This window comes from Lasioglossum baleicum, chromosome 3, assembly GCF_051020765.1.
Source record: "Lasioglossum baleicum chromosome 3, iyLasBale1, whole genome shotgun sequence".
Lineage (NCBI taxonomy): Eukaryota > Metazoa > Arthropoda > Insecta > Hymenoptera > Halictidae > Lasioglossum > Lasioglossum baleicum.
In genome coordinates this window covers 14,833,987-14,856,447 of record NC_134931.1, presented here as the reverse complement: position 1 = coordinate 14,856,447, position 22,461 = coordinate 14,833,987, and the positions used below count along the sequence as shown (strand labels likewise).

Sequence of the window (22,461 nt, the reverse complement as noted above, 5' to 3'; positions counted from 1 at the left end):
ATAATTCGTACTAAATTAATGCAATTACCAAAGTTTGGGTTCGATTCACTGCACCGTTTAAGAATTATAGCAACTTAAAGTTTGCACATTTAACACGTCTTCTTATGGAGAATTCATAAAATTCCACTTCAAACCTTATTTAAACCTTGAAGAAACGCAACTAGAAACTCCAGTTTTTTTTTATATGTAGTAAAAATTATGCAATTAATTATGGTAAAAATTTATTAGGATTCACTAAACAGTTACAGAGCAAAAAAATTATCAACTGTCACAAAACGTCAAATTTATCGTGTTGTCTCTCACTAGCATGGAAACGCGACAAGCGTAGACCACTAAATATAGATACAGAGGGTACAGTATTCGCAAAAGTTTAATGCAAAATATACTCATGTATTGATGGATTTCGAATTTCTTGTACTTTTGTCTCCCATTGTACCTCCAGAACATCCTTAATCGGTACAAATGTTGTTACGGTTCAAACTATCATAAAAAAAACGAATAATTTTCGGTGACGCAATCGCGATCGATCGAGCTGCCTTGCGATGAAATTGATTTTTGCGATGAAAAGAAAATTGCGTGACCTCAATATATTGCAGTAAAGTGCTGGCCGTAGGTTTATATTTAGAGTTAACGGATTTTCCCGTAGGCACAGGCTATGAAAATATCCGTGTGGAGTGTCGTGGTATGCCTTACGCCTTACGGCTTACAGCCGATTATTATTCCTGCATTTCGACTAATGGATGCTCCCATAATATCGGGCCTGTACACTGTACGCCGTACGCAAACAGTTAAGGTGAGGCATTTAAAATTCATTCGATGACGTTGCCTCACGATACTACTCCGCGTTTACTGTTCGCCGAGTATGTATTTGCAGAACAATTAATTGCAATTGTTTCTTCGAACTCGTTATACATATTCTGCAAGGTCCGCTAGATTAACCGTGTTGACGGGAAAACGTTTTAAACAACAACACTTGACACGATGAACAACATATTATTTCATTATAGCGTGTGCTGCAATAATTATAATTAAACGATCGTCTACGAATGATCGAAATGATCGCGCGAATCCCTTTTGCACACTGATTCGTCAACTATGTACTTGCTTCATTTTTGTATTCGTTTTGTCGAATAGTACACCGCTCTCATTAATTTACCCTTTCGCTAAAATCGTACGCGTGCAAGATTTTTCGAGGAAAAACTAAACTCTGACATATGTAATATTTCTGTTGCTGATGTCTGCCAGAATAAGTTCAAAGTCGCGAGAATGTAGCATGAACGTGGGCACTGTTCGCGTCAAAGTACAAAACTGTGACACTGGAAACGAAGCCAAGAGGAGAAGCTATAAACAATAGAATTTTGAGACCGATGTAAATGAGCATAATGTTAATTTATGATCGCCGACACTCGATAGCGGCCAAGAAAACCGAGCCGATGGAAATGAACCATGTAAAAATTATGCGAAGGTGCGCTCCCACTGTCACACAAAAATGCAGGCATTAGATTAAAAGCGGAATATTTTATAAAATGCGACGAAGAAGCGAACATTTGTTCCGGGGAAGCAGACGCATGGAAATGTTTCTGCGGAAACACGTGTGATGACCAAGGATAGCGAAAATGTCAAAGAACATTGCGAAGCGATAGAGACACTAGAGACACGTGTAATGAAGAGAGTAAGCGATTTGTACTTTGAAAATTTAGATACGACGCTGTCGAAGAAATGCTTTGGTTACGCGGTAATGTGATCGCGTCGCGAAATAGAAATGCAAAAGTCACCGATGCTGCAAAATTAAGTTGCCGCTGTCAAACTCGCGGACAGGGATTTTCAAGTCGATGACAGCGTGCAGATTGTCCGACAGTGTTATGTTATTTGGAAAGGTATTCTTCCCCGAGACGAAATACGTGCAAAAGGCTTTTGATGTTCGTCGAAGCGTTTGCCAAAATGGCAGCGGACCACCGTGTCCGTTGTATTTCCCTTCGGTTTGCGATAACAGTCGGGCCGCGGATCTTTATGCGAAATAAAAATTGTCTGCGCCAAGTGCAAGAAGCAGAAACCAACTAGAATTTCTTTTCTTTTAGTCATCCTTGCATTAAATGCAATTCGAGATGTAATATACTGTTTCGAGATGTAATATGCAAGTATTAAACTATTGTATATTAAACATTAGATGTTGCATAATGAATGTTGAAATTCTACATACTGAATATATTGTATTGTAAACATCAAATATTATCTATGTACATATTCAGGGTGTTCATTAGAAAACTTTCCAGCCGAATATCTCGAAAAGTATGAAAGATATTAAAAAAGTGAAAAAACACGTGTCCAAGGATTTCGAGGGGGAAAGAGGGGAGCAGTATCAGTCTTTTATTTGGGTGGCGTTTTCAAAGTCATTTGAAGGTCGACATTGTTTTTTCAAATGGATACCTATATTTTTTATTATGGGATCTTATTGTATGTAAAAAGACCAGAAATTTTCATGGGATACTTTTTTTATCCGCAGGTTTCCATTTGAAAAAACAAAGTTGACCTTCAAATAAAAAACAATTAAAATAAAAAACTGATACTGCCCCCCTCTTTCCCCCTCGACATCCTTGGCCACGTGTTTTACGCTTTTTTAATATCTTTCATACTTTTCGAGACATTCGGCTGGAAAGTTTTCAAATGAACACCCTGTGTGTATACATATATGTATTCTATTTTCATCATAACTGTCGAACGTTTTATACTAAGCGATAATTATCACAACTCGTTTGGATAAGCCATCTGTTGCTGGGGTCATCAGTCAAGTCTCTTGACAAATGTGAACGGGAATTAATGGAGCAGGAATCTTTTACTCTTCCGTAGCGTCGCGTCGCGTTGGCCGTGCTAAAATCTATTTTGACTTTTGACTAAACTTTTCTGAAACTTTCCGTGACTTCTGAGCTCGCACCGACTAACTCAAATGGACGGTTGTTTATGTTACGTTTGAAAGTAGATCAATCTGCAGAAACTTCCGTACAAGAGGCCTAACAAGCCCATGAATCTTCATTTGTTCAATCTTCAAAAACAAAACACTTACATCCCGTAATTCGCGAACATTTTCATCCCCATGATAAATGACACCTCCAAAAATTTAAACCCAACAATTGAATGGAAACCTCGAATGGAGACCTAAACTTAAACCTTACTCAAGGTTTCCATCGGCGCGGTCGGCAAAGTAAGTATGTATAGTAAATATTGTAAATTCGAGATTTTTACCGCGGGAAAAATCTCTCAAGAGATTGCAAAAGAGCTAAAAGTTGATCGTACAACAGGCGCGTTTGACGTTTATGTGAAATTGGCTAATGAAGTACAGCTTTAAAATTTAAGAAGAAAAACCGCGATTATTTTTGCACGAACCTATTATGTTCTCGCGACTGAAGATGCATTCGCGTGCATAAACAGCTTGTACGAAACGTAACAAACGAGGAAAAGCACAGTGGGAGACCTCAAGTTTGGCATCGAAAACAAATGTTGTATGCGCCTCGTCGAGGAAAATCAACACTGGTTGACGTCACGTAACGTTTTTTAAAACACTTTAAAACCGTAATTGCGCCCGCCCGCGTACACAGTTACTATTATTGTGTTTACTGATGTACTTGTAGTATATATATCTTCCATTAAGTCGAACACCTTACGACCGGCCGTAGCATAAAAAAAAACGTCACGATAGAAATTCATTCGGAATTCCCTTTCAACAAATTTGCTTTCTAAAGCTTCCGAAAAGTCAAAATAGTTTACAGTAAAATTTAAAAATAAAACATTGTTGCCGTGTTTCAATTTCAAAGTAAAAACGGCAGAAATTTGATAATACGTATACGAAACGTCTAGTTAACACGAAAGACTTTTGTTTATGTATATTCAAAAAATTTTCTTTTTAGGTTTCAAAATTCTGAATGTTTCAGCTCATTTTTCCGCTGCTCCTGCGCGGGAATCATCTTCATTCGTGAAATCACTGTTTCCTGGAACTGCAGAATGCAATTCTAGGAAGACTTTGTGAGAAATGTGACGTAGCAGCAATAAGAGGAAAGGAAACAGATAAGTAAAAAGGTTTATTTTCAAGATAAAATTGCTTTCGTTCGAAACTCAAGTAATAGTAGGATTTGTGCGCTAACTTGAGAAGATCGTATGCCAATTTGATCGATGTTACGATCAATAAAAAAGCAGGACTCGACGATCAGATTAATCTCGCCAAGACAAAAATAAAATAGCGAAATTATGACGCTATCTTAATATGTAGATATAGTTTTCGCAGTTAATTGCGAAAGACGATAATTCCTTGTGATCTCGAATGCTTGTCCTCTAACAGTGCTGGAATAACATATGATCTGTTCGCCGATTCCTGAACTTCGCGTTTGTTTGAACGAAGTATCGATTGTTTTTCAATTGCGTCGCGTCGAGCCGTGTTTGCCCAATTTCACTGTTGTTTTTGTAATATAAAAATATACAACACGTAAAAATAATGTACGTTCGGGAGAGTTCCGAAGAACAGTTTCTCAGTTACGACCGGAATACATACATACAAAAATTTTCGACATCCTGTTGACTTTGTAAATTCCTTGAGTTCAATAAAATACTTTTTACTATACGTTGTACCGAATCCGATCTGCGTCGATTTTATAAATACTGAAACAATCGCAGGTTCTAATTGATCTAGTCTACGAGTGTATTGTACATACTATCTTTTTGCAACCAATTGTATAATATGTAATTATATGATGGCGTACCGGGAAAAAGTTGGCAGTCATTAATAGGATACTGGATATGACACTTAAGGTTGTAATTAGTAAGTTAATACATATGTAGATGTAAAAACCAAGCGAAGTCCCCCATCGTTAGATGACGCATTGGCGATTCATTATTACTATTTCACACGCATGACTCAACTGTAAAAGCCCAGTTTGATAAAATCCATTTACAAGGCGACTCTTCGAGACCTACTTATCACATTTTCCTTTAAAGATTACATGGGTACCATTTGCTTCGCAAAACAAACCGCGTTGTATAATATTTCCCTTTAAAATTTCAATATTCGTATTTACGTTAACATACTTCTCCGCAAGTTCCCACGAATGTATCGTGGGCAGAAAGTTGTAAACGCGAAAGTGTTCTGAAACTCGTACCCAAAACGGAGGAGGACTGTACGAACGTTTCCAGTCCGACCTGGACCGTTGCTGCATGCGCTTTTTAATTATGGCAGGCTGCATACTGTTACAGGTGCTAAGTTTAGCTGGCAAGTTAATCAGAATGATCAACTTCACTGGTACACGTGGTGGAATGGATTCGAAACAGATGTCATTATACTATAAACGCGATGATTACATTGATTCGGAGTTCACGTGGACAAGACTATCATGCGAATTGCAGATGCTTGATGGAATACACGAGCTCTCCCAATTGATCTGTACAGTCTGAAAGAACTCTTCGCCTACAGGTAAAAGACATGATCGCGACACGTGTCTCCGTGATCAATCCGACGAGCAATTTTGATTGCCTTGCTCTAGTACTTATTCACGTGGAAACACTCCTGTAATAAATACAATTTCGCCTTATACAATAATAATTTCATCCTGTCATTTTATGATTTTTATACATATTCGATTTTTCTCTAAAAACGTTCTCCTCGAACCAACTAAGCTTCTTCTCTAACCAGTTTTCTGTTTTTAACCGACTTCGAAAAAGGAGGAGGTTACTCAATTCGATCTGTATGTGCCTTTTTTTCTATGTATATTCACCGATTATGCCGAGATGGATGGACCAATTAGAACGAAACCTTTTGCATCTTGTAGAGTATGTCCCCGGGGTGATACCGTGAAAACAAATTTTTCATTTTTTCATTTTTTGCGGCTTTTATTGCAAATAACTAATAAGACCGAAAAGCCATACTACGGTGTTCTACAAATTCTACTCGTTCCACTAAAAAGTGTGAAATAAACAAATTTTATAAAAAAAAATTAAACCGACTTCGAAAAAACCTACTAGAAAAATGCACTACAAAGTATGAAATAATTTCCATTTAATTTATGTGAATACACACGAACTTAAATACAATACAATCCTTTCGGAGGCGGCGCAAAATTGAAAATTTTCCGAATGACAGATGTTGCTGATTATGATTTCATTGGAATATGGTGAACTTGGAAATCGGTAGGTGAGAAGAGAAGATACATTAATATGTGAAAGCATGTAGAAGAATTTAAGGATTTTCGTAATTTCCAGTGTCGAAAATTTGCAATTTTGCGCCGCCTCCGAAAAGATTGTATTGTATTTAAGTTTAATTAAATGGAAATTATTTCATACTTTCTAGTGCATTTTTTTAGTGCGTTTTTTCGAAGTCGGTTTAATTGTTTTTTTAATCGTTCAATCAGTCTCCATCAATCGATCGACATACTTAAGAATACACTGAGAAAAAAAAGTAGTTACTTCAATAACACGCGTGTTATCGTAATTTTTTTACTTCGATGAATATCAATCTTTTCAATAGTATGAAATTTAGAAGCAAATCGTGATGTATTTGAATTGTCTATCATGAAATGATTGAAAATATTATTCGATTCAATACCGTACATTATTATTCGTAATATTTCTCTTTTTCCTTCAATCAGATATGTTGTTAAAAAAATTTGAGAAATGTATTGATTTATACTGGAATTGGTTTGAGGCCATATCTTATTTTTTTTTAAAACATTGATGTCAAGCTATTCGCTTATATGATTGGCAGAAATGAGTTTTGCTATTGAAATTCAATAGTATTAAATATTAAAATAAGTTCATATGATATTGGCACTATTCAATAGTACATCTTATCGAATCAACATATATTTTTTTTGTTTCGACAGGATTTTTTTCTCAGTGTGCGCATTTTGTTCACTGTACGATCCAGTCAATTTTTATAAACAATTTGATTCGATGATTTACAGATAAGATCTTTTAAGGTCTCGCGTGGTGTCCATGACTGCGCCAGTCCTTTCTAACCAACTTTTTGCAACAAACGATCAAGGTTCTGATCCTTAATCCATGTTCTTTATTGAATTATTTGGTCTACCGCACACGCAACTCCTCAAATCTAGATCGTTTTGCTAATTGACCGAACGATTCGAATACAATACCGAAGACCTTGATCGATCCAGCACACGAATTGGTCATCGATGCATAGCGCAAAGTGTATGCAGAAATGAAAAATGAATCATTCAGGTGGATACATATAACAGTATGTGAAAGTGTGCGAGAATATGTACAGTATTATAGTAGAGTAGACAATTAGGTTGCAATGGCGAACCAGAGACAATAAAGAGTAAAGAGTAAAGAGTAAAGTGGAAAACCTTGATCTAAGAAAAAACGGAAACAGCAGGATCTGAGAAAAACGAATAATCCCTCCACTGCGGGCATACCCTGGGATGTAAACATGAACTAATAAGATCAACCGAGTGTGTACATCGAAAAATCGATAAAATCGACTTGGTGAATAAAGAATTTAACTGATCGAGCCATTGCTGCCATGAAATCGTCGCAGAATATTTATAGCTACTGGTTCGACGACAAACGCGTCGAATCGATTGTTTAACGTTTTTATTGTTGCACGATCGGTCACTTGCCAACCCACGGTTCGCTGATCGCCGTTCCAAGAGGTAGTTAACAATAAAGACCGTATTTTGTTAGTCGCCGAGTAGGCAGAATTATTTCTGCGCCAATCGAGGGGAAATACGTTCCCCCTTATATCTGACTCACACGTGCTTCCGCATTTGTTGTATTTCGTGACACGTGGAGGGTGCCACGAGGCGTATAGATTAACTATTGTTCGTCCCTACTGTCGAGGGGAAGCTCAGGGTTGTACCGTGTCGATTCCGATGAAATTCTGCAGGGCGATAGGCGTACAGGTTGTCTCGCAGCGCGTGCTACACGTGTCGACGATCAACGAGACACATAAAAGCGAGCAGAGAAAAAAAATTCGCAAATACGAGCGACGAATTTAACGTTGACTTTGATGTTCCATCATTGTAAAGCTAATACATTTCAATTTCGTATTTTGAAATTGTTGGAATATCTTGGTTGTTCTGAATTTGATCTGCTCATTTTTATACACTTTTATAAAGATTACAATTGATTCGAAGCGTATTCAAAGCGAGAGTTCATTTTTCAACGACTCTCGAAATACATTCTTTTGCAAGTACATATGGTACATATGTACATACATACTCGCTCGGTCTCTGCGCGCGAAAATGCTCCAACTTTTTCCGTTGTCCGAACACACTTTCGAGCAACATTAAGCACATTCGAGCACCCGCCATCGCGAGAGCAGTGCTAAAAATGTTCGGTCGAAAAGGTCAGAGCAGAATTAGTTTTGACTTTCTTAAATCCTAATTTCTTATACGTCCCGTCCCGAGGAGAAGTGTGTCAAGGTTCGAAATCCCAAGGTGTACCCCAAAGCGTACTCCAATACACAAAAAACCAATTCGCGAGTCAACCAGAGATAAGATCAAATTACGAGACCGGGCGAATTATTTGATTTCGCGTCAAATATTTATCGCGATAAACGAGTGTATCGTGGACAGAAGATTTACAAGTTAAACGACTATGTCACGAGGATCGCCGGGGAATTTACTTGAAGACTGTAGAATGTAAATAATTTTCTTTGCGTTTGTTCGATAAAATTATCAAGGAAATTGATAGACTTCTTACGAGTTCTTTCACTTTTGTATATCCAAAGGGAAAATTGATATACGGTAAAGCCTTGATCTAAGAAAAACGAATATTCCTTCCACTGCGGAGCATAATAATACGATACAAAAGCAGTTTTGCATAAAATCCGCAGTCTAGCGAGGAGAAAATTAAGAGAATTTGAAGAGGAGTGGATCGAATAACTCGGCGAAAAGTAGCTATAACGCGCGACATTTATACTTGTCTTGAAATAGCTGAGGTACATACATAAGTGTGAAATCACTGTTCGTATAAGCAATGCGGCGATACTGCACATTTATCTACCAGGTAATCCTCGCCGACACTAATGGCAATCCGTGTAATGGAACTTGTTGCACCCACAAATCAATTCTTTTGTTCAGAGTATTTTTTCCATCTCCCTGAATGCGTTCTATGATACACGTATTGTCGAATCGCTGAAATCGTTGTTCATTATCGACTTTCGCGTCACGTATGCAAATCATTCTAACTAAATAATCCGGAACGATAATCGTGAAAATTGCGTGTCACGTGACGAGTCCCGTGAGCATGAAAGAATTCTTCTACGCGCACAAAAATATCTGATATCCTCGCGCGAGTATCAGCTGACGCACGTCGAGACAAATCGCGAATTTGTGGAGACATTTAACAAGTTGGACGTTTAATGCGATTGCATGTAAATGTCTCGACACGAATAACGTGTAAACAATAAACGAACCGATTATCATTGACACGGATAGAAATATACAAGGGAAAAAATAATCATTGAGAAATAATCTTTAGAAATAAAACTTAATGGTTCTGTCTATCGCAATCGAAGTATGTATGTACATATAGAGATTATCCCAATCGGAAAATAGTTTAACTGGTTTCATCGGAGAACTATGCTCATTTTTCGAAAGAACTTAAACTCGTTTCATTCATATTAATAAACATTGAAACCTAAGAAAAGCAAAACACCGGCAAGCACGGTCTGAGGACTCTTAGAATTGACTTAACGACTCCGGTCTGTAGATATTATACGGTTTAAAAGCCACACCGCGTATTTCGTTTGTGGTCTTCGATATCGTAAAAGAGTTTCTTTTTTTAAACATTTGTTTATCGAGTACACAAACTATCGCCTTATGCAATCAACAAACTAAAATCACTGCAAACGATCGCATGAATTTATAATTTCTTACGATTTGTCAGGTTTCCAAATTTTACTTGGAGAGTAGAAAATTCAAAATTGTACGAAAAAAATTGACTCTGCATAAAATTAATTTCCATCCAACTGTAATGAACCGTAAGTTCTTTTTATTGTACCGGTTTCAACGAATCTGAAGTACATCAGTCGAAGAATTTCCTCTGACGTCCATCACGTAAAAAGTGCAAAATCTTCAAGGATGTTGCGTCAATGTTTTATTAAACTCAAGGCACAATCGTTGATTAAAGCAACCTGGTTCGTGACTCGGGGATCGAGTATTTTACAACATTCGAAAGAGTGTATCAACTTAATTCGGGTGGTAGGAAAATGGTTTTTTTCCACTGAATATACTCGAGAGAGAAAAAGGGGGAAATCGCTGCATCAAACTCTCCGCAAGAAGACCTGCTAGAATGATATGTATGTACTCATAATTTATTTACCTGAGAAATGCCCAAGAGAAATCATCTCTGCGGCCAGAAGACCCAAGATAACTTCAGTACGTAACTTAAGACCAGCGGTTCTCAACTTATCTTAAAAGCAATATTCAGAAATCTAAATAATTTATCGAGTTCAAACGAATTCGAATAATATAGTTTCAAATTCTTCAAATGGTTTCACAGTTTTGTATGTAATCTATTCGTTTATTCAGTTGATGAAGTCTTCCTAATTTTTTAATTCACTTTTCGTCTTTAGTTGCAAAGAAAACTTTCTTCGAATATGTAAGTAACTCTTCTTGTAATATGTATTACAATTTTTAGATGTTTTAAAATTGTTTTAAAGAGCTGGGATATTTTTGTTTGCTTCATGTAGATATGATCTGTGCGAGTCACGTATGCTTCGAATAAATGTATAACTTCTGATTATACTGATTCGATACTGCGAGATATGCAAAGAATTTATCAAAGTAAAGAATATGTATAACAACAACCACGCAAGTTATAAACTCGTATATGCGGTTACCGTTAATACAATACATAGCTCTCGTTGTAACGATGTAACCGTACGATCGAACAATTCAGTATTCTTTCCAGCAGCTGCTCATCAATAATTATGACGAGCTAAATGAATGCGAGACTCGATCCGTTATTAAAATGCCGTCTCACGGAGAACTCGATATATTTTCCCGCGTGTACGAAATGTTTATCAGAGCCTCGTACACAACGATGAACTGCACATCTAACGATTACAAAAATGGATAAATGTTCAGCGGTGGCGTCGTCATCTGCAAGTTTTTAAATAGAAGTAGATGCGTGTCTACGCATACGATATTGTTAGAATATATCTACTTCCGGCTGCGTGGTGGTACCGTAATGTACACGGACACGTAACGAATGAAAAAATAAAAGAGCACATATCACCGGCGCGGCGGCGGACACGATGCCGAAGAGCTTCATGCGGGTTCCTGGTTCACAAACCGTGGTTAATGACGTAAATTTCTCTATTTAGACGCCACTGACGTTCCAAATAATTTCACACTTTAATTTTACGCCGGACGTTATGTGCCGAACGTATGCCGAATATGTAGATGAGAATCAGATTTGTACACAAGGCCTCCGCGTACTTCGCGCTCTATGGCGTTCACGCAAACCTCCGACAACATTGCTAAAGACTTAACCCTCGGACAGCGGCAGCCGGGTACATTTTGACCCAGAGATTGAAATTATTAGATCGTTGCGTACGACGAGTTATCCGATTTTAGAAAGCGAATATTGCGAAGCGTTTTGCTTGGGAATAAAGAAAATTTTTCTTGCGAACATATAGCGTTCGGGAACCGCCGCGCCAGGTTAGAAAACGAATATCCTACGCGAAACATCTGCATAATAATAAATCACAATAGCGGAGGTGTCGTTTTGTCGAGCGCAAATATACGGTGACGATGAAGCTCTCAAATAGGTATCCACGTGCAAGACTGGTATCTACAGATAAACTCGGCCCGCAGGTTGCGCATTAATTAGACCCAATGATTAGCCGGTGACTGCACGTGATGTAGTGTACATACAAGTTCGGCCTTACAATACAATACAGGAACAAACATCGTTCGTTAGCAAACTGAACAGAACCAGGCAATACATCGAATGAACAAATACAGGGAAGCAATAAATAAATGTAATTGAAAACGTAACAATTTTTCAATTACAATAAAGCCTTGATGTAACACGTAAGAGAAACCCTCGGGTCCGTGCTGTCTCTTACAAGGCAAGGACCCCAAGTGTCCGATTTTGATTTTGATCATTTTTTGTGAGACGATGGTATATGGATCCCTAATGATGTCTGCAAAATATTAGGTGTAGTTACTCGATAGTTTTAAAGATATAAACAATTGAACTTTCGCGCAACCTGCTTACACGGTTAATGGAACTTCGAAAACTTGAGCTGCAAATGTGAAAGTTTAATTGTTTATATCTTTAAAACTATTCAGTAACTACACCTAATATTTTGCAGACATCATTAGGGATCTATGCATATACATACATACCATCGTCTCACAAAAAGTTGAAAGTTAGATCGTCTGGTTTTATGTATAATTTCTTTGTGACCTCACTGACTCGGTCCGGGCCGAACGTAGAAAAGGACCGCGCGCGCGTGGCCGAAAACTGACTGCATTCGTAGTGGTTCACGCCGTATAATCGACCCCGTATCCGTATCGGATGACGCTGCATGTTTACACTTTACACTGCTCAGCGACCGAGAGGCAGTTTGAGCTTCTTGGCCCCTCCGAGGCTATCTCCCGCAGCGGAAAGGATATGTATTCGTTTTTCGTAGATCCTACGGTTTCCGTTCTCTCGGGGCAGGGAAGAAAAACGTTCATTCAAGTATTAATAACGTAGATATTTAGATATACACACATAGAATACAGAATGAACACAATTTGAAAGATGCTGACATACTCCGTTAGTCCGATCTAATCGCAGCTTACTTTAATTGAGCCGCGTTTCATTCTTATATTATCAATTGGTATGGGAACATTACAAACACGATGCTTGCACACAATATTATCAACTGAAAAAGCTTTTTCAACATCGGATATAAATAGCCTTTGCTCTATAAATAATTTATCGCTATGTCGTAAATGTACATGAATACGAATATTCTTATTCCTTTTCTTCTCAGACACAAAAGCAGTTTCTGCTCGTAAACATCTGCAAAGGAATTTCAGTATGTAATGTTGTAAATAAAGAGAGAGAGAGAGAGAGAGAGAGAGAGAGAAATTTCTTCTGTGAAAGAAATCAATTTCTTTCTCAGAACCAAGTGTCCTGAGTCAGGATATTCCTGATTATATCGAACAAAACGCGAATTAGAAACTGAAGAACGATGAAAGCGGTTACGAACACGCTAAATGAAACAAGTGTACAGATTTTATAGAACAGAACGCGAATTAGAGATTTGTAATGTTGTACCTATCTGTACAACGCGCTGATTCGAAACAAACGGAGGCACGCGTTTACACGTATCAGCACCTAATAAAAAAGTATAACTATTTAGAGTCTCAATAAACAAATTTTGCCGATGGCTTGCCAACTCATCGACGCACACGTGCAGTTTCAAAGTCCTTCCGCGCTGTCGAAAGATATGAGGGCGGCATGAATTAATCATTGAGACTGGGACAGATCCCTCGTTTCTACTATTAAGTAGGGCTTGTTTAATCGGGTAGAATCAACTGAATTATTGAAGGTTTGGATAGATCGTAATAACACCTACGATAACATATCAAATATTTTTCTAACAAATATTTCTCTTACAAAACGTCCTTTTTAAATTTTCAATATAGGCCCACGTAAAAAAGTTTTAAAATGCAACTACTAGTATTTTGTCTACAATTCCGATCAATTGCTACTTTTGAAAAAAAGTTTTTCACATCCTGTAGTAAACTAATTGCTCTAGCTTCCCAAAAAAGTTCAAAACGTATAGTACAATATTAAAAAAGTTATCGACTTTTTTAGAGCGTCCGAATATTAATTCGAGTAACTGCATATGTATTATGATCATTACAAAAGCGAGCTCGTGGACTAATCTTTCAAATCTTGATTGTAGTTTAATTTGTTAAGTATGAGTTAAAGTGAAGTAAAGTATACTGTAAAGATACCGAGAACGTTCCTTTATTTTTAGTAACTTTAAACAATAGTGAGTTTCACGCGCTCTCTCGATACAATATTATGCTGTCGCGTGCTATGGTTCTTTCGAAACCGTTCCATAATTCCCTATTAATACCCATTAATATCAAACGATTAGATCCACTTCAGAGTACGTGCTCGAATTTTATCCGAATGACACATTCCTCTCTTAATATCGATATCGAAACCATTACTGTAACGGTTGCTTATGATTATTTTATATCGCATAGACATAGACCAGCGCGTAATTCTATACAATATACAATATATAATTGTATATACTCAATATTAATATAATACATATGTGTATTGTTAGCATATATCGATTAGGCATTAATGCACTCGTAGAGATCGTAGATTTTAAAATGCGATTTGCGTTTGAGATATTAGGTAATAGGTTGACAGGACTGATAAACGATTAGGATCTCAGACACGTGTCCACCTTATGATTACCAACACTTCTCCTCGTGGTGTTAATTGAACAATTGTCCGTTAAAATCTATACAGTGACGGTGAGTCACTGAGAGGCGGGAGAGGTTCATGAATTTCGTTTAGCTCGTTTCGAGTTTGCTTGAGAGAATACGTTTCTTTTACCGTCGCGTCGCGCATCGGAACAATTAATCTTGCAATGAAGGATAAATCATTGTTATTAACTGCAGATTATTTTTGCAAAAATATTTCTTAACCCTGCTAAGGGTTAGCCCAAACTGGGGTCTCTCATGAACCCAATAAAACTTTTGTACACAGTGTTAATCAATTTTTACAGAATTTTGGGAAGGCCCCAGTGTAATACGTCACAGTCCGATTAGACATGGTACCACTTAAAGGTTAAACATTATTTTGAACAAAGATAAAATTGCCAGTGAAATATAAAACTGTTCAAGTCTATTTTCAAGGAACGAACGGCGCGATTATCGTGATACATATGTATATTATTAACTGCAGATATCGGACCCAAGTGGTCATACTTTACAGTTAGCAGCAGACTGTTATCGCATGCAAATTGCATTATGCATGGCCATAATGGGGGGTAGTCTAAACAGCTAACATTATCTCTTAACCTTCTGCCGACAGACATACTCGTGTATAACAACCTTCAGACAGTTGAATTATTCGTCGTGAAATCTTGCGATCACCAATACATACTCTTATAATTGAAAAATCTGATTCCCTTGCTTTAAAAGTATGTGTGATTTCTCAATATTTTCGGATTCTCGCACACCCTCTACATACTTAGATTACGTGTCTGATAAAATACCATTTAAGCATCTTTTCACCATTTAAGAACCAGCAGCTGGCTACGATTCGCACTGCGTTTCAAGTTCAGGCGAATGAGATACACTGCTGACCGGGTTAGATTTCTATCGAATATCAGCACTAGCTGCACCGTACGCGAAAGAATGGCATCAACTTTTCCACGCAACTCTACGGCGAATGTCGAAACAGTACTTTTCCAAGCTATTTCGATTTCTAGCAACCTATCCTAATAATAAAGCATCGGCGATACCTCATTATCAGCGTAAGAATAAAACTTTATAGCACAATAACTTATCTATTTCCCCGTATACTTGTTTCGCACTAAAATCTACATCGAAGCACGCGAAACCTCCTGAGATAACACGATATAAGTAATTGCAAGTTCTACATGTACATATATTTTTTCGTATGTTAATTGCCTCGAAGCTAGAACACCGAGCGCGCGCTATTCATTTGAACCCAAATTGGACAGTTTAAATATGTTCGTAAGCAATTATCACGATCGCCGGTCACGAGGGTGTGTTTTTCAGGAAATTTTATCCGTTTCTCGTGTGTACCCAAGGAATTCGCGAGCGGATTCCGATAATTGTTTCCATTGCTTCGAAAGTCAACAGCTGGGACGAAGAAAGGAAAATTACCGAAGTGAAAGAACTCATTACGAGCCCATAGCCGGCGTCGGACAAAGCTCTCCTAATTGCAAGTATGTAGGACCACGGTTACTATCGTGCTCGACTTCGTTACCGTGAATCATGCTCGTCCTGTTTGCGAAACATATCGTTTTCGAGTGGACTCGTTCAATTATCAAATTCAATTTTGAACGATATCGTCAAACTTTCTTCGACTTTAAATATGAACCATACAATTTCGACCGATGCAGTTCAAGTAAAATCTTAAAAAAGATTCAAGTGAAAGTAAAAATATTCAAAGAGAACTTCATAAAATTAGTAAGCACAGAAATAAATGTAGCGCAAACAAATATGTAACAGACGAATTCTATTTGAAATAAAAATCCGCATATTGGATATACATAACAACAATTGCTTCGCAATAATTTGTAAATAATATGGTATCCTACAATTAATATGCTTGTATCTAACTTTCAATGTTACAACCATGCTATAATTTCTATTAATTCTCGCCGCAAGTTATTAAAGAATCAGTGCTGTCCAGGGTTAAGTGGTAGCTGAACTACGATCGTTCTTTGCGCACCTCTTACGTCTTACACAATATGTACAACAACGTCGCGATTGTGATCAGTCGTGAAAGACATCTAGATACATCGAGTATTCAAGTACGAGGACAATAGAAGTGTGTTCACTTGATTCGCGGGATCGTTGACATCGCGAACGATGCAATCCGATCGGCTATAACAAACTCGAGTCCGAACGGTCTGCCAACAAGGATTTATCCGACGATCGATTACGTAAGAGCGCAAAAATTTAAACTTTCTTAACGCTGAACGCGGTCTCGGTAACACCGATCTCATCGGTTCCGATCCTCGGGGCCTTGCTCGCTTGCTAGCCTTTCTATTTTTACGCGTCAAATCCAGTGTATCGCTATGATGGATGTATCGATACAATTTACCATGATCCGCGGGATTATGCTGTATCCTTTCGCAATGTTTCTCGAGATTCGTTGCTAAACTAACAACTGTATGCATTCACAACCGTCTACAACTGCTCGAATCAGCAAAGAGTTTAATAAATTAAAAATGAGCTATGGAAATTTAGCGGTAAATCCACAGGCGATCATTTCAGATTATTCCAGAATTGTTGGGAATCTGTGATGCATGGATAAGGATTTTTTCAGAGTAAAACTAATCGTGAAAGAACTCACCCCCCCCCCCCAGTGCTGGGGGTTGGTGTCTAAAAGTTTCGGACTAAATTATTCGCGAGAATATTCGATTTTCAAGTTTTGCAAGGGAATGGCCGTTTTTATCCGTGCTGAACAAATACAAGCGCATTGTCATTATTTGTTTGAGATATTTAATCGGAAAACCTTTATCTATCGATCGTTGTGGAGACAACCGTCATTCAGCAAAAATGCTCGAGAAAGTTTGTCCATATCGCGTGTTTACCCATATTTTCAGGCATGCCTCACAAACAAACATTTCCAAACTTTAAATCATGCGGTCAATGATTTTTAAGTGTTCAATATTTACACATAGTAGGGGGGGGGGGGGGAGTAGTCGTATGTATTTAGACTAGCGTCTAGGTTGAGCCTTTAATACTTTGAGAAGCATTCCTCTAATACGAATATCGAAGCTGAGACATAAATTTCAAAATTGGGAGCACCGATTGTAAGCTCCGATGTAAGCTTATATTTTTAAAAAAAGCTTCACCAACGAAATTAAGCTGCAAGCAATTTTACTGTCGGACATTTCTCGCATATAATGATTTATACGAGTCGATCGGTGCGGCGCGGCACGGCGGTACTTTCTCACGAAGTTAAAATACATTAATACAGAGATCGAAATTCCGTTTGAAAGTTTTAGTCTCGGTAAATCATTTCGCAAAAAAACTGTATTTGCATAAATATTCGCCATCTAATCGTTGTCGACATTCAGGAAATTCGTTTTAAGCATAATGGCGGCCAGTAAATGGCACGCTAAATGTTTTTTACTGTGCATAATTTACGGGAAGGAATGTCAATGGCGTAAGAATCGTTTAAAATAATCGGAGCAGAATGTGGACACATTGTAGATAATAAATGGTAAATAATTTGGCAACCATGCGATAGTATTTTGTTGTAAATGGTACATAACCTATCGTGTGAAACGATTTTACGTTTCAAGTGCGAACGATTCAAGTCGTTCGAATGATTATTATGAGCGATACTGTATCTCGTCGCGCGTTCATTGACGTGACACAGCCAATGAACACTGAAAATTGATCGTTATGCACAATTAAGTACATTCCATCGACGTTTTGGGCAACGACGAGCTCGTAAAGCCATCGGGGCTACATTATACGCGAATGGTAGTATGTATGTACATAGAACGAAAGTCATTGTGTGCGTTGAAGGCGTCAACGAAAAGAATGCCTGCTATTCCTGCTTGCAGCGGAATATTAAACGCAACATTTTTAGTCTATTTCTGGACGCATATGTAAACGAACGAATTCGTTAAAAATCACATGTGTCTTTAAATGTAAATCTCTGCACATATTGCAATATTTTTATGCTAAAACTGCAACTAAAATCAAATACGGGTTAGCAGTTACAACATATTTTTAATTACTTTTTAACCGTTGCTCTCGTTAACTTCGTGCAGCACAAATACTTTGCAGTTATCAGTTATACCAGAAGTCGGATAATTAGTCACCTAAAACGAGGAAATTAATCGTATGTTCGAATGCGTTGCACAAATAATATTTTATACTCTCGAATTGCTTCATGCTTCGTTGCATCGTCGTTAATTATAGATTGAGTATTTTACATTTCAAAGTGACATTCGCAGAGCAAAGTCATCGTCGAAAGTGACTGTGGCACTTGAAATTTCCATAAAGCTATCGTGTCTGTTAATTTAGCAATACTTATTCTATTGCAATATGATTGTTTTATCAAAATTTATATAAAGATGTACTTTTCTCATTATGAATTTGAACAATCTATCAGACCTTCGCTAACGAAAAATATTCCACAGATTCGACTTCAAATACATTTTTTAAGAGCAAAAATGATGATTATTGCCCAGAGAAATAAACAATTAATTCGAACTATTTCATATTAAATTCGATCTTTGTTATCAAACGAAAGAAAATTCTATTTTCTTCCCGAAAGATTGTCTGCTTTCTCCAGCACCGTCCGCCATTTTGAAAACAAATAAAGGGCGGGAAGGCGTTTGAATTGAAACTATGACACCGATATTTTAAGACAAGCACATAGTGGGTTTAAATACATAATGTGTAGTTTCGCGTTTAAGTTGACGCAGAATGAAGTTTCAATTGCCGTTTCTCGAATGTTGAACTTTGATATTTGATATGCTGTCATACATTAATCTACAACTCGCTGTAAAAGCAAATGAGGTTTAAAGTGGAATCTCATTTTTCTGAAGTACGTTTTGGGATAAAACAAACTGTGTGGGCACTTATCGAATAAAAATTGTTATTCTCCAACTTTTGAAATGCATACAAGCTACCGATCTACATGTTCGAGACAACACATGTGTGCTTGAGAATGAAGAGAAGACAAAGCCATAGAATATACAAATCAAATTTGTCGAATGATTCTAATAAAAAATACATTTTTTCTAACCCTTTGTATCCTGAAACTCTGAAGGTTTTCTGGTTAAAGGTTTATAATTCGGTCTTAAAAAACGTAGCATTCTCTCCTATAGTTGAATTGTATTTGACAATAGTTGAAAAAGGCTTATATACGTATTAAGCAGCTCGGATATCGAATCGAAAATCGATCAGCCCACCCGGTGAACGCGCACTAATTAAAAATTCGGGAACACTCACCGAACGAAATTCCTCGAGCAAAGAGAGGTGAGTTTAGTCCATTTGCATGTTGAGTATCCACCGTACAGTGAATCGGTTCGATCTTTTGAAAAGAGAGAAAGAGAGAGAGAAGCCACAGGTTTTGTTTTGGGCAGCGTGTAAACTGTCAAACGGCACCGTTGCGGAGGCACTTTCCCAAAATCCGATGCATCACTGGCATGTTTCCGTTACGGGGCGTGCGTGGCACACGGTTCACATGAAACGGCGACGACGACGAGAGAAAAACGCCGTCGGCAGAAAAGGTTTGTCGAAACGGGACGCTGCCTATATACGATAAATATAAACTGCAGCAGCGCGAACGATCACATCGCACAACCAGCGTTCCTCGGCAACTGGTCGGACAGAGAGGCAAATTGCGAAAGATTCACGAACCGGACCGGACCGTGCTTACCTCGTCACGGCCGAACTCTCCCGTCTGCTCCCGTCTCCCGTCCACCGACAAGAGACGCGCTCTGATTGGCCCGTTTCCCCGTTCGTCCCTCGAGCGGACTGGACGAAACCTGCCCTGCCTCCCTTTCTCCCCCCACCCCGACACCGTTCCCGGAACCATGAGGTAGAAACCAACGGTTTGATTTCGACTTTTTAACTCAACAATTTCTAACTGTCCACAACTCCGAAATGGGAAAATGGGAACCCCTCCGTTTTCCGTGCCGTGTATAAATATTAATATGTAAATAGTATGCTCTCTATCGACGCCGATAACCCGTCGACGGTGGAAATATGTATTTCTGTGGAAGTGAATTTATGTAAATAAGTATCAGTAGTTCCATTTTGCCAATTTCCAACTGTCCACGATGCACGGGAATCCCCTCTCGTTTCTTTTTTTTTCCTCTCCAACTCTCCGTTTTGCTTCCCATTCGCGATTCGCGCTGTATAAATAGTATACTGTAGTAAGCTTGGGCAACTGAGCACGGTGTAAATATTTCTGTGGGAATGCAGCAAACCATGAGCCGATTCGTTCCATTTGCGGGCGATTCTGTCATTGTTTGCACCTTCCTATTTAGCATTCCTCGGTTGTACTTGACGGGTGCTATACTTTATCAGTAAAGACACTCTTTCATAAATGTTCAATCAAATCATTAAACTCGAAAATACAAAAGGAATGTAAAATGCAGTTATCATGGTATTGTTTCTACCTATATGTGCAATTACTTTGATACCGCATTATAAAATTGCATTGAAACATTGCATACACCTAAAAGTAAATTCACCATTGGAATTCGCTAATCTGGAATATTATGAAAATTAGACAACAATGTAGTCCATCTTCATTAACGCTAACCGTACCAAGCACAAAATCTGACCATTATACATTGTTTTATAATTATTACAAGATTGCTTGTATGTGCTAGAACGAAGAAATTTAGTTAATAATTTCTAATGAAAGCATCTTTGTAATTTGAACGATTATTAAATAAAAAATGTGAATTTAACGTGTACATATTGTTCACAAATAGAAATAGTATTGTAGAATATAGAATAATATAGAATATTGCACAGAATAGTTTACTAGAGGAATATAGTTTGAAATAACTGTTATCCCTCATTTGTATCTGGTCAATTACCTTCCTCCCGTAGCTTTAGCTTGTTAATGTTTATTCGACTCGACGGTACGTATCCTTCGACGAGAAGACTATTTATAGTATACGTATAAAGTTTATAATATTCAATGATAATGTTCTTTGGCCGTGGAGCTTATACCGCTTTCAATGTCCTCGACATTAATGTTTCTGTGCAATTTATTTCCCGATCAAAGTACAGGTTTTACTGCAGACTATATTTCCTCATTAGTTTTTAATTCTTGATAATGGATAGTTTATTAAATCAGTTGTGTTTTTAAATAACCATTAATACAACTTTTCTCTCCTTTTAGTACTTTCTACTTTGCTCTGTTTTCTTCATTTTCCACTTTGACTCGTTTGATTTTCATCAATTTGTTGATTGTGTTGCTTTCTGCATATTTTAGTCCATTGTCTTCCATTGTTACTGTAATTAAAAAGTATAAACAGTAATTATGTAGCATAATATCATTGACTATGTAATGAGATAATTTTTAAAGACGGATGTTGTAAAAGCAACCTTTTCAGGTAACACTATCAATGGCATTTGCTGTTACACAAGTAGTAGGTATAGCCATATAAAGAATGAAAAATACTGTTTTTGCTTGTATTGTTTATAATCGGTACCTATGTGCATCAAGGGGATTACTCCATCCCAGTGTCCATGGTTCGCTACCCAGCGAAGTTCGTTGATTGTTTGCGGGCCAGTGTATCTGGGAATCGGCATCTGAGCGTGTAATCATTCCTCTTCCCATAGTAATCTGTGGTTAGACTAAATAGGTTAGACTTTACCATAACAACAATGGCGGCACATCTTATCCATAGACTTATAGAGATTGAGATAGACTGCGCGGCCACAGTACGAAGCGCTAAAGCCTACAATGGCGGCCGTGTGGATCTCTATTTATCTCAATCGCACACCGATAGTTGGTGGGAGCGCAGCGAGCCAGTCAACTCTCACTTCCTACGCACTCTCCACTTTCATTGGGCGAATCTCTCCCCACCAACTCGTCAATTAGAACGAGAACGGGATGCACCTGACTATTGCTCTCTCTCTCTCACTCTTTATACCCCGCGCCGCCGTTGTAGGCTTTAGCGCTTCGTACAGGCCGCGCAGTCTATCTCTATAAGTCTATGTCTATGATCTTATC

General features: G+C 37.9%; 1 protein-coding gene across 1 annotated transcript in view; it reads right to left on the bottom strand.

Annotated features, from left to right (window-relative positions):
* Positions 1-22,166, bottom strand: part of LOC143207141 (uncharacterized) — a 30,942-nt gene extending 8,776 nt beyond the window's left edge. Inside the window, exons 1-2 of the mRNA XM_076420267.1 lie at positions 21,938-22,166; positions 19,713-21,737 (exon numbers count right to left, since the gene is read on the bottom strand). The gene's annotated coding sequence lies outside the window, so the exon portion shown is untranslated. The remainder of the gene's footprint in view (positions 1-19,712; positions 21,738-21,937) is intronic.
* Positions 22,167-22,461: the final 295 nt, after the last annotated feature.